The sequence below is a fragment of the Haemaphysalis longicornis genome, unplaced genomic scaffold, assembly GCF_048455015.1.
Source record: "Haemaphysalis longicornis isolate Haplotype H1 unplaced genomic scaffold, Haemaphysalis longicornis Haplotype H1 scaffold_11, whole genome shotgun sequence".
Classification (NCBI taxonomy): domain Eukaryota; kingdom Metazoa; phylum Arthropoda; class Arachnida; order Ixodida; family Ixodidae; genus Haemaphysalis; species Haemaphysalis longicornis.
In genome coordinates, this window is record NW_027526214.1 from 53,321,379 (window position 1) to 53,335,746 (window position 14,368).

Here is a 14,368-nt window from a genome sequence, read left to right on the forward strand (position 1 = left end):
ACGCGCCCTCGTGCATTAGCTGATGACGCGATCACTTCCTGAGGCACAGCATCTATGCGCCGTTGCCGAGAAGACTAGAGTTCGCGCTGCACTCAAATTTCGCATTAGCGAGTGTTGTAATCGTCCGTCATTTTCTTCAAGAAAACAACTGCGGGGCATCAAAGTGCAGTGTTATGATCCAAGAATAAATTCAATTAAATTATAAAAATGAAAGAAACTAAATCAATAAAAATAAACTTGCGGCCATAAAAAGCAGGGCTTTCAAATTCATACAAATACGCAGTCTTATATGTGTCCGAGCGAATTTTTCATTTCGCTTCAATTAATGTTGTAATCGTGGACCTACCATAGAAAACATTACATTTTGCAGTACATTTTACAGTTAAAGGAACTCTTCAACACTTTAGATCAACGTTCTCACTCTTATCTTCGCATCTGGAAGCACTGCGAAAGTTATAGCTATTGCTGCCAGCACAGAGGAGCAGTGCGGGATTTGCTCGTCCCAGCAGATACGCCTTCCGTTTCTGCTTCGCTTTTGTGGTTTCATTTTAATGCCGAAACTTAAGGAAAGCCGGCAAATAGCCGCTACATCGCTGTAATGACGTCATTCCAGCGGTAGAAGAACGCCAAGACTGGGGAAGAGAGAAAAATATTTCAAGCAAGTTTGTAAGTTATCTGATGGGGACAGAGCAGTACTTTTTGTCTGAGGGACTTTCCAACTCCCTGATCTAAGTACTGGACGTGTTGTTTGACTACTTTCTGCAAGCATTAAAGATTTCGAACAAAGTTGAAAAAAGTTTTGCAGGGTTGCTTATTTTTGGCCAAAACAAAACATTTGCACAAAAAAACTACATTCGGGCTTCGTTTTTGACAAGGAAACCTGACAAGGAAACCAAAACCGAACACAAAAGGGCCCATCTCCCCGCGAGGGGGACTCGAGTAAATGCGTCTCATAGGGGGTGGGTGTATTGCGTTAAGGTTTAGTGTTTTGGGAGTTGGTGGTAGTGAATGCGTTGTATCAGCAGCTTCTTGACGTAGTTTGAATGAGTCAAGGATATAAGGCGCGTTCGTAGCATTGCATTCTGTGTCGGTTTTGTGGCGCAGTGGGAAGAGCACCATGTACCTCGCGTTCCGCCCACAGGTAGTGAATGCGTTGTATCAGCAGCTTATTGATGTAGTTTGAATGAGTCAAGGATATAAGGCGCGTTCGTAGCCTTCCATTCTGTGTCGGTTTTGTGGCGCAGTGGGTAGAGCACCATGTACCTTGCGTTCCGCCGGCAGGGTCGTGGGATCGAAACCAGGCGCCGGTAAGTATTATTCTTTTATATAGTGTAGGGGGAGGAGTGCGGACCTGTTGTTGAGAGCGAGGACGGTAGCGTGATGCGGGAGAGGAGGAGTGGGGGAGAGGGCGTACCTGGAACGGCTGTTGCGGACGCCGAGGCACGCCGTCAACGCCGGGTGACATCGTGAGTTAAAGAAATGCTCTGCATTTTAAAAAAATTAACAGAGAAAAAAACACGCTTGCTTTTTTTGTTCTCCGAACCCGTTCGAACCCGTTTGAACCGGTTCGAACCGGTTCGAACCGGAACGGAATGGTGCGCCGGAACTGAACCCGAACCGAACCCGAAAGGCTTGAACCCGAACCCGAACCGAACCCGAAAAAATTCCGGTTCGACACCCTGCTACAAGGTTTATAGAACCGCGTGGCCGTGCTGCACGTGCGTTCCAAGCAGAACGTGGGACCCAGCTAGTGGAACCTTTTGTTGCTGTTGCCGCGTAATTTTTCATATGCCGCCAGGAGGCGGCGGTTTTCTGCAGTAGATGTAAAATATCATTTGCTATTGAAAACGAAGCATCCATGAATTTTTTTAATAAAGGAGCACTGTAAATATCCCTTGCGTACTAATTTCCTGTCTTATATTTGCGTAATGTCTTGTTCTTGTTCAACAAAGTTGACAAGTATGAACATATAAACCGGGCTTAGACGTTTACATTTGGCTGTGAGTATAAAATAATATTGTGCAATATCAATTTTACTTTGACCGGGTGGCTTAATCGAGTTACAGACAGACAGACGGACAGACATACAGACCAAAATTTCTGGGTTTAAGTAGCCCAAGAAAGACTATCGTCTTGAAAAACATTCATCTGATATAAGACAACAACAACGAAAGAAATAGAAAACGCCCGCTTTATTTCCCGCTGTGCGATGCGCGTGCAGGGACCCGCTGCTTGATACGTAGCAGACTGTTGGGTCGTCATAACAGCATCTCAAAAATACTGTAGGGAAGCTTACACATTTTGAATACTTATCGAGGGGCTCTGAGCGCTGAACCTCCGGAATAAACTAGATCGGACGAGTTACACACGATCTTCTGACCGGTGCTCTGAAGATAGTTGTTCTCTCTTTCCTCGTGTGTTGCAAACTTGTGGGGATACAGCTTGAAATTATTGAAATGTGTCAGAAGCCGCAAGAATAACTGAATTACGAGAAATACACTTTTTAATGCAGTACAGCATCAATGCGGGTAATTTCTAGCACGAACACGGCTGCCCCTCACAAGCAGAGAGTAGCAGACGACAGCAACGCGAATCCCTAACGACGTCAGAGCCAGGGGGCGCCACTCAAACATCTTACCGCCAATACTCCCTAATGCGCAATTTGTACACAGTGCGAACTGCAGTCTTTTCGGTCACGGCGCATAGTCGCGTCGTCTCAGGAAACGACCAGCGAACGCAGGGCGGCGCGCGCTACTCTTCTTCCCTGATGTGAGAGCGCATCGCCGCCGCCGAGCATGTTGTTGTAAATCGTGTGTGAACCTCCCGCGCAAATGTCACGTGGTTCGGGTGAGCTACGCAACGTGGAGGACGCCGAGCACATCCGCCGGTTGTCTCACTCGTTGTCCAGCACTCACTCCCGAGTGCTGCACTGCGCTGTGGCAGCACCCACTCGTGGGTTCTCTAGACGGCAGCGATGGTAAACCTCTTAGTAGGCGGCGTTCACCGCGTCTCAGGAAGTGAACGCTCATCATCGTCGAGAGCACAACGGCACGCGCTGCTATGGCGTCATCTCGCAGAGTGTCGCCACGGCCCGTCACGTCTTACTGCCTCCCTCTCAGGCTTTCGCCATGCGTCGCCACCGAGGGCGTCTCCTGCAGGCTCAGCATACCGCGCTCCCCTCACTTTCCTCCGCCGTTTTCTTTGTATTCATTCGCTCGGTTACGACGCCGACGCCGAATATAAAACCACAGTAGCAGCCGCCAAAGTGATGCGCATTAATAACTGAAGCTGTCATCCTGCCACGCAGTGCCCTCCGTAGAAGACGCGACACCATGCGTCAGCAGCTATGCCACTCCTCAAAGTGAATCCCTAGATTTCGGAATTCCTTTTTATTAGTTTTGGTACTATTCATTCTTTCTGCTGCTGCCTGCGTTAATTTTTTTTCAATCCAATCTTCATATTGGGGTTCATTGTTTTAACACGCGTTTGCTGTAGTTTTTCCGTTTTGTATTTAGTGACCAACAGAGTTTCTTTCCAAGTACACTCCTTGCTTAAGCTTTCAGCCCGCCAAATAGAATAAACAAAAACAAGCCTGCTCATCCCATCTAATATTGATGCAGAAGACGTGTGCGTACTTCTATACGGGAAACTAAATCGCGCAAGAAATGCAGAGCCCATTAACGTTGCCTTCCTAGTCGAAATTATGGGCTTCCAATAACGATCCCCTTCCCCTGAAAAGGCTCTTGCTGGAAAAGCGCTTAAAGTAACTATTGCATCTTTAACGCGCAGGACAAATTAGAGTTGAGCATTTCTTGCTGGTGACATCACAGCCAGCACACACAACGAAATTCCGAGGACACCAAATGTTCTTTGTGTTTTGATGTGGACATCTGCGGCGTACTGGCGTGTACGATCGCCTTTCGCGTATACAGCAGCGGCAGCAATCGCCGAAGGCGTCGGCTCTTCGGGCTTCACGGCCAGCATCTGCTTCAACCCCTACAACTCAAAGCGCCCATCACCACAGCCTCCAAGTCCCACTGGAAATTCACGCTAGCCTCAAAATCCGCCCCCTCCCTCGAAGTATGCACCCTCATGCACACCCGGGCCGCAGGATGCAGAGGGCCAAAGTGCTTGCAGAAAAGTACCCGATGCGTCCAGACACAGGGTATGTCGATGCAGCTGAATACCAGCACCGCAGTGCATTCGCAATATCAGTCACTAGTGCCCCAAACAATCCGCCACTCACTTCTCACGATCAGCGCGGCAGTCATGGCGGAAGAGCTAGGCGGCAATCGCAGAAGTCCTTGCAAGTCGGCCACCGCTATCATTCATATTTTGTGATTCGAAAACGGACATTACAAATTAAGCTGCGGGTACTACCTCACCCCAGGCCCTAAGACTTCTACAAAACCCACCCACCACCCAAGTTAAGCTGATTTGGACTCCTGCCCACACTTGGCTTGGGGGTAACCAGGTGGCACACACGACAGCCCGAGCACTCACCTCCCGGGCGTGTCCCACTTTGTAGCCTCTCGCGGAGCCATGGATCAGCCGAGACAGCCTATTGAGCTGCAACGAAATAACTACTCATTACCGCCTGTCGCCTCAAATACCCACCGGCCAAACCCTCACTGAGTTACACGGGAGAACGACTATGGAGGCTCGCACATACGGAATCCCTTCCCAGTAGGGCCCTCCTCCATCACATACATCCCTCAGTTTATCCCTCTCCCTTTTGCCCACTATATGCGGAGAAAAGGCCACGGTGCAACATCACATGTGGGCCTTTCCATACGATCCCCTCCCTCAAATCAATTCCTCTGAGCTCGGGAGGCAGCGTTGAGCTGCTCCAACCCGGAGAGACAGAAGATCGCCGTAGCCCAGGCTACGAAGGTCGCCGCACAGCTCCGGCTGCCGGCCCTCGCTTAGGGGTCTTCTTCAATAAAGTGCTCCTCTCTGTCTCTCTCTCGAGCTATTCGCCGCGAGCTCGACATGTAGGTGGCGACAGCGTCGCGCTGCTAGTGTGGATGCTCCGCTGAGCGGCCCGTAAGAATGCACACTGTGGGGGCGCTTCGTGCCTTTTTCTCGCCGTATGTGCGCACGAAAGGTGTAAACAAGAGTGGTATGCTGTAGTTCGGTTCCTCAACGTTCAATGTATACCATGGAAGCGGCAGTCAGTTTTCATTACTACGCCAAAAAAAAAGCGACGACTCATCGGGAATCTCAGAATGGCCGTGATTGTGACAATGAACTTGTACGCTGTGGCTCGTAGCAAGGTCGATCTTTCCAGACTATGGCTTTGAGCCTTCAATAAAAGCATAAATAGAAACAAATCAGGAAGCCTCGATCTCTTTTACAAAGGCAATCTCAATCGCTTTCACTGGTAGCATGACGCATTCTTGCATTTGTGGGATGCCCTGAAATGGTAACACTATACTTAACTGCCCCGAAATTCTTTCTAAGAGCTTACGATATTTTTTGTGCGTTGAAAAGGCAACATAAGATTACTGAATTTTGATCAGCGCAGATATATAAATGTAACCACTCTAACGGGTCTTTTAAATGAAATTTTAGCGACTCTGAAGAAAGGTTTGATGAATAACGGTTTCGGATCACTTATTTACGGCTTTCGAAGCAAGTGAACTTGCGAATTGAATTGTCAACGCACGCAGTACAATCAACATGTCATGTTTAGCTAGGTTTTCGCAAAGTGACAAGCAGGTTTACAGTGTACAAACCAAGCTTCTGGGACCTCACAGTGAGCACAAATTTTCTGTTACGGCTGCTCTGTTGACCATTTGCGTTCCTTTTAAAATCCAACAGGTGCCTGCAACAGCGAGATGTGTTTGCATTCTTGCGTATAAGGTCGCTTACGAACCCTAAAGATGGCAATAAATGAAGTTGCGCTGTTGCAGATGTAGTAAAACATTTCCTTTTTATTTCTCGTTGCGAATCAGCGCAACGGGTTCCCGGTAACTACTTTGTTTTGTAAACAGAATATCGCCTTTGTCTTGGCATTTACTTCTTGAGGATTGGTTAAAAAATAAAATTCTGTGCATTTCGTTTTTTTTTTTTTTTTCCGGGAAAGGGGGGGGGCGTCCTGCCAACGTTGCAAGAGCAGCGAGAAGAGAATGCATGTAACGCGAAAAGCCAAACTATGGTTATCACTATTACTTACAATCGAAACTAAACTAGGCGTCGTGTTCTGTAGCGGTGAAAACGCAGTATTTTAACACGTATTTTCAAAACTGATTAACCCCCCTTTGGTCCCAAATTGTCCAGGAATTGTGGCTCGCCTTTTTCAAAATTGTATTGAAAGCAAGCGTTGTGGGAAAAAATTAAAAAAAAAACAGTGAGTCATGGCACACGTACACCCCTCACACATGTGGGCAACAACGTGCATTATATTACGCGTTTTCTTCTCTTTCTTTAAACTTAGGTCCACATAAAAGGTTAAGAGGTGACCATATTAGGCATTTGGTTATGCTGAGTGAGACACGCTTCTGGACAAGGTGATTCATGTCGGTATATGAAAATGACACACGGAATGCCACATGACAGACGCAAACTCACAACTGCTTAATTTTACCGAAAAATCCCCCCTAAATACTCTTGCGCATCCATAGAAACGTATTTTAAATAATACGTAAAATTAGCAACTCGATACAGTTGAATAAATGTTTATTCCTCCTCCTTAGTATAAACAACGACTGTCCAAAAATGGTATTTATTTTAGAAAAGGCACGGGAAGGACACGATCACACAGGCGCTTGCGGGTGTAAAATACGTGTCCGGTAATGTATGGTCAATAGCGCACGGGTCGTGTGCAGTGTAAATGTTTTTGTTTGTTTCTTCTTTCTATAAGGACACAGCGCAATTTTACAAGGGTGTGGAATTTGCACGTGCATGCACAGGTCTTGTCGCTTCTTACCCGTTTCGCGTACTAAACTTTTGTACTTTAAATAATCACCACGCCACCTTCAAAAAGCACCCTTCGACGTTCCCGAAACGGCAGACGACTGCACTCAACAATACGAAAAGTGCAATGTGTGGAAGCAATGTTTATAACACGTTTCACACTCAAGCGGTGACCACGGCGAAGATGTTTCGTGGAATTAAACCAGCGCATTAACCCGCAACGGCCGCTGATTATTGCGTTTCTAGAGGAAATGCGCAAGCAGAGGTAACTATGTCATTGCTTACTGCCAAACGAGCACACATATTGGTTGTTTTGTCGTGTGCAGCACGCGTCTTGCGCCGCACGCAACGTGAAAAAGCAGACGACGCGAGAGCGCCATCCACACTAGGAGCGGTTCGTCCCGCCGCCGCCAGGGGCCGACTATGTTCGCGCTCGGGGCGAATAGCCGCGCAGAGCGGCCTGTGCACAGCGCACAACAAACCACTCCGAAGCAAATACTGAAAACCACTTTGCTTCTGCAGGCGCCGGAAGCCCACGAAGGGCTACGGCCTTTTCTTCCAAAAGGCCTCGCGTTATTGTGAGCATCAGGCGCCAGTTTCCGCAGAAAAAAAAAAAACGTAGCCATCCGCTCCATAGAATGGCGCAGATAAATGATGCAGACAGCGCTTAAGTAAATAAACATATCACGTATTTTGAAAATGAGATTACGGCAAAAAACTAACTAACTGACTGACTGACTTACTGACTGCAACGGCTTACTTGCACGAATGCTTCGCTCTGTGGACAGCCAATGCACTCGCCATTTGTACAAGTGCGGCACGCACACACACAGCTGGCTGGCGCCGCATCTTTTCAAAGTGCTACGAGTTGTGCCGCGCCTCCGCCAGATGGCGCCACGGGTCCCGCGACCGAGAGAAGACGCAGTGAAACATCCCCCTCGCGAGGGGCACGATCAAATGCAGAGCATTTCCGGGGGCGCACGACGTTAAGTAGTTTGCGTTACGTTAATGTTGTTGCACTTGTGGCAACTGCTGACGAGAGAGCGCTCGTCAGCAGTAATTTGAATGAGTCAACGATATAAGGCGCGTTCGTAGCGTCCCATTCTGTGTCGGCTTTGTGGCGCAGTGGGTAGAGCACCATGCACATTGCGTTCCGCCCGCAGGGTCGAGGGATCGAAACCAGGCGCCGGATAGTATTTTCTTTTATATAGTGTAGGGGTAGGGGTGCGGACAACGACGGTGCGGACTACGACAGGACAACGCGGGTGACATCGTGAGTTACTGAAATGCTCTGCATTTAAAACCAACTTGTATTTTGTCTTCATGGGCCCTTAAATTTTGACATCGGGAGCTTAACTGTGACCGACGTCCACCCGTCCTGGATTCTTATGTTTGCGTCAGAGAAACGTGTCAACCCTAACGACACATCTGGGTGCCTTCAGCTCATCACAAAAGAGAATGTATCGGCAGTGTACTCCAGATGGGTTGACAAAGTGCAAAAAACACCACTTGGACATGCAACCGCTACTTCACAGAAAAGCGGGGGTTTTTTTTCGCTTTAATTCATTACACCGGACCATACTACCTTTATATACCAGTGCCCGCGTGAATTTGCTACCATGCATTATTAAAATGCCACTTGCATCTGCTGCTTTGTTCACATGCAACTTGTGTGGTAGTTGTACCAGGACTGGTTGTACTCAGGAAATTTCTCCTGCATGAATACATCATGTGCTATGCATGAATCAAGATGCAGACTACAAACCATCCCAACGGGGAGATTTGTGCATGGCGGCCTTACCTGTGCATGGTTCCGCTGGACTAACAAGCAACTCTTGCAGTTGGGCAGGCTAGAAATTCCAGCTAGGCTGAGACTGGCTAGAAGGGGAAAGCAGTGCAGGGACCTAGCATACTCTATGGCTGCAGGCACTGGCCATAGACTTTCCATCGCCTACCGTTCAATCACCTATGTCCTGTCCAGCCGCCGGTAATGGCAGCCTTTTTTTTTCAGTTTCAGTTCCGAATACGCCCGCAGCGCACATTCCTATTTCAAATTCAGTGTTTTACCTCTACCGCTTGTTTTTAGGTATCCTACGAGATAATAGTATATTCATGCCAAAACTTTCAGTGGGGTAGGCCGTTAAATGCTTGCTACAACTCCAACAGCCAATGTTTTACCGCAATCTTGTATGGTATTGCTGGATTGACCTCATTAAAACATTCTACTTGAACGTTCGCGCACAGTAGTGCCCTTCAGTTCGTTGCACCAAGAATGCTTCGTTCCCCATTTCCTGCACCACTCATGTGTACTGGCGCTTAACTGGTGAATTTGTACTTCCTTGCACCAAAGAATAATTTGTGCAACAGTAAACCAAGAAGCCCACACTGCTTCTCGCCCTCAAGTTTCTCAGATGTCTCCCAATGTAGCATTCCAAGCTTCGCACTGCACGCGAGGGCTCCAATAATTGGACTTGAGCCAGGGTCCTTTGAGAGCGTATAGAGAAGTAGGTCTCGTGCTCTGAAGTGTGCCATCCCAACTTCCCATGCACCATTCAGGGGTGCAACAGGGTACATGGGTTTGGGGGCAGTCCTGCGAGCAGGCAAAATTGCCTTTCGCAGCGGGTTTGGAGCCGCCAGAAAGGCCGTTTGTCAGGGGGCTTGCACAGGCTGCTGGGCCAGCCACCTGCCAATTAAGTTTAGTCTATTTATCTACGATATCAGGTGTTCTACCGTGCACTAGAACCTACTCCAAACCAGGAACACAGCACTTGCACTATCTAAGTTGTACTGTTGGGAAGTTGGTAGTTCATTATAAAAATACCTACAGCGTGAATAGAAACAAGGACACAGAAAGACAGTGCTCATCCCGTCGCCTGTGTCCTTGTTTCTATTCGCGCTGTAGCTACTTATCCTTGCACTATACCTGGAAATTTACAATGCGCAGTTTTCTACCTTCGGCCCCAGCAAGTGTGCCACGTTCAAAGAGTCACGCACAGAGTCGAAGGGAATCGGATAACAGGCCTTGCTTTGTGCCCAGTACGCGGCAGTGTTGCGAACTCACGGCAGCATTTTGTAAAACAAGGCAGTTGCTGGCATTTTTTCTACCAAACAGCAGTTTCAGTGCGTGCGCAGCAGAAGGTGTGCTAATCTTCACCCACCACGGGGTTGCGAGAGTCGACGAACGCAGTGGTGCCACTGATGAACGGTGATTTGGAGAAATTTTTGTATCAGCAAATTATTAATTTTGGAGCAATTTGGAGCACCTAAATACCAGTTTTGGAGCACCTTGGAGCAACTAAACATCAACTGCTAGATGTGTCCAAAGCATCTCTCAACACTAAAGATTGACCAGTATCGTCCAGTAATGTGTAGGTCGTCATGGAATGCTCTTCAAGGTGCTTTTCCCACATGCGATCACAAATGGACGGCACAGCTCAAGAATAATGGTCTTCTTGTCCCTACTAGGGGAAGTCTTTTTCAAGGAGTCACTGAAAACGCTTCATAGTTAGCAGGCTCGAACGTGCATTCAAAATAGCTTTAACAGTCAGCTCTCCCAATAGCCCAGGAATAGCGAAATAGCCAATACAGAAAAGTTCTACAACCACAAGAAAAAGTAGCCATATTTGGCTCTTTATAGCCCGACCTGTCATTCCTGGGGTAATGGGATTTTTTTTTTTTCCACTTATTTCGAAACAGTCGCTAGAAGCCGCCAGAAGTTTGATGCAATTACATTCCCAAGTATCCACGCAATTGCAAAAATGCAACAAAACATAATTTGCAAGGTATTTAGTTCCTTTCTGGTGTGGATAAAAGACAACATGCAACACGATAATGAATATTGAAATGCTTCGACAAACCTGCCTAGCAAAAAAACAACGCGCCTCTTTTCTAGTTTATTAATTGTTGAGGCAAGCCCTCGTGTTTTATTTTTTCATTTTATTAGATGCAGGCGCTTGCTATCAGTCCCCGTGCGCATTTCCAAGCTAGCTGGAAATGTGCACGAGAAATGAGCATGGAGCACTTTTGCATGCGATTCGTGCGCGTCGGCGTTGCGCGTGCGATTTTTTCACGCCCGCACGCGGCAGTTTCTACCACGCTCAGAAAATGACGCGCGTCGCGCGCGGCAGTGGGAGGAGCCTGGCGACTTGCGCCAATGGGGAGGCGCGTGCCTCATGGCGGCGGTTTTGAAGCTCTCGAGACAGCCCGGTCACGGCCGGCTGGCTCCGTCGGCGGTTTTTAGGCTTACTACCCCGGCAGGTATTGCATGGAGGTTTTCACTAGCGACGCGGATGATGTTTTATAGTACCGATTTCGCCCACATTATAAGCTCCTTTACCACACAAGCAACTTCGTGCGCGCCTTGAGTGGTGTTTTAGAGAGCGCTTAAAAGTGGTCGCTCGAGCTCCCCACACCACTTCGCGGCCGAAGCCGCCGCCATGTTGCCACGCTGCGCGCTGAGTGCGGGTGCTTACGCGGCGCGTTTTCGCAAGCAGAAAACGCTCCATGAGGTTCGTGCTTTAGAGAGACTGGCTGTTTTTCACGGCCCGCTTCACTTGCGGCGGTCCAGTCCGCGAGCCCAACAAGCGAAGCGAGAGCTTGCAGCCAACCGCGTCACGCATGCCGCGAAACGGCGCTCCCGCTGGCTCTCGGAGCAGAGAGGGCCGGCAATAAACGCCACCTAAAACTACCTATTTTTTATAGCAGGAATTATTGGAAACTGCAACAAGAAGGAAAGTTTTTGACCGCGGTACGCCAGCGCTGCAATGACAATGCTAGACGAAAACACTGTATCGGCGGTACAGTGACGGCGCCAACCAAACTCACCGCGGAAAACACGATTACGGGTGCGAGGGAGTTCAAGTTATCAAGCCGATTTAGTTATAGTACATGTCTAGAGACCACTGCGAAGTAGTGCTTGTAACAGGCTGCACGCGATTGGCGCGACACAAATTTTGGCGCACTTGCTTGCAAAATCGTGGTTTTTTATCAGGATGGCGCAGCTAGGATACCTCATTTGGCGCAGGAGTGGCAGCACTGCGAACGTACGCCGTTGATTATGCAACGAGAGCTTGTTGGAATGCATAATTAATGCTGGCCCATCCTCTACATAAGCAAAGCTAACCTCAAAGCTCACAGGCTAAAATGGGCAATTCTTTCACAACAAAGGCAAACCGAATTAGAAAGTGAAAGCAAAGCGTCCAATACCCCTTTTGTTCATACATGCAGCCAAGCTCGTCAAAAATTGGACCCAACCTTTCATGCGAATCCGTTTGTGATGTGACACAAAAACATTTCACTCGCTTTCGGTCATTTTCCAGATTATTGAAACCGAAAACACGTTTCAGCCAATTTCTCGGGCACAGGGCATCATGGCGGTCATATCTCACTAATATCGGGCTCTGCGACAGCAATCGATCCCCTCACATTAAATGTACACACCCTTAACCTTGTAATACGGTTCGCCACTAAGAGCGGTCTAGCGCGAGTTATATAGCGATGGCCGACGCCAGTGAATGGACCATTGAATGCTGAACAATTGTCCTGTGAAAAACTGATGCCGCCTCCCGAAGACCACGAACTCGTACGAGCCCCCTTCAACCATGAATCCTCCCCTCCCAACTCACCCCCAAGGCCTCCAGCCTTCCCTTTTTGATAAAAGATTTAACTAATAAACGAGTTCGGTGCAGGAGAACAAGTTTGGCGCTGAATGGCGCAGCTGTTCTACCCCTGACCATTTGACGGCAGCCAGAGGTTCGCTTTGTAACAACTTTAGTAGACCCTTTTCAGCTGCCGTTGCCTCCCCCCAAGCCTTTCGGAAGTACTCATCACCAGATATTCCCTGCCAGTCACCTATCACATGGAAAATTCTAAATACAAAACTGGAAAAAAAAAAGAATTTTGCTAATTCTCACCTGTGGCACCTGATGAACACACGCATTTACTTTATTACAGCCACAAAACTTGCTGTGTACTCCTTTCAGGCCTGCCATGCAAAAATCCCTCAAGAGCAGAACTTCCAATTGCAGTTTAATGGCCCAAAAGCCCAAGGCTACAAATCACACTAGACTGCGCGGACACCTCCATTTAACACGTGCCGATGTCTTGAGACACCCACGGGCCACGCAATCTGCATTTCATCATCATCAGCCTATCTACGCCCACTGCAGGGCAAAGGCCTCCCATGATTCTCCAATTACCTCGGTCCTGTGCCAACTGTGACCAATTTATCCCGCAAACTTCTTGATCTCATCTGCCCATCTAACTTTCTGCCGCCCCCTGCAACGCTTGCCTTCTCTAGGGATCCACTCTGTTACCCGTAATGACCAGCGGTTATCTTGCCTTCGCGTTACATGCCCTGCCCACGTCCATTTTTTTCTTAACATCTACTAATATGTCCTTAACACGTTTGTTCCCTGACCAAGTCCGCTCTCTTCTTGTCCCTTAATGTTACACCTATCATTTTCCGCTCCATTGCCCGCTGAGTCGTTCTCAATTTAAGTTGAACCCCCTCAGTGAGCCTCCAGGCTTCTGCCCCGTAGGCGAGTACCGGTAAGATGCAACTGTCATACACTTTCTTCTTCAGCGACAATGGTAGGCTGCTATTCATTATCTGAGAATGTCTGCCATATGCACCCCACCCCATTCTTATCCTTCTAATTATCTCTGCCTCATGGTTGGGATCTGGGGTCACAACTTGGCCTAAGTAGATATATTCGCTTACCACTTCCACTGCCTCGACACCTATCTCAAACCGCTGCACTGCCACGAGGTTATTGATCATTACTTTAGTTTTCTGCAGATTAATTTTCAGGCCCACGGTTCTACTCTGTTCGCCCAGTGCGGAAAGCATGCTTTGCAATTCGTCCCCCGAGTTACTTAGCAAGGCAATGTCATCAGCAAATCTGAGGTTACCGAGGTATTCTCCATGAACCCTTACTCCCACCTGTTCCCAATCCAACGTTTTGAATACTTCTTGTAAACATGCTGCGAATAACATTGGAGAGACTGTGTCTCCTTGTCTGGCACCCTTCCTTATAGGTATTTTACTGCTCTCCTTATGGAGGATGATGGTAGCTGTGGACCCATTGTAGATATTTTCTAGTATCCTTATATAATGCTCATCTACCCCCTGGTTCCGTAGTGCCTGAATGACTGTTAAGGTTTCGACCGAGTCGAATGCTTTCTCATAGTCTATGAAGGCTATATATAGGATCTTCAGTATACTCCGCGCACTTCTCTATCACCTGACTGATCGTACAAATGCGGTCCATTGTTGAATAACCTTTACGGAACCCTGCTTGTTGTTTAGGTTGACTGAAATCTACGGTTGCAGAAATTCTGTTAGCGATTACCTTGGTAAGTACCTTGTAGACGGCTGACAGTAAGCTGATCGGCCTGTAGTTTTTCAAGTCCATTTAGCCCCCTGCAATCTGCATTTAACCTCCATCAA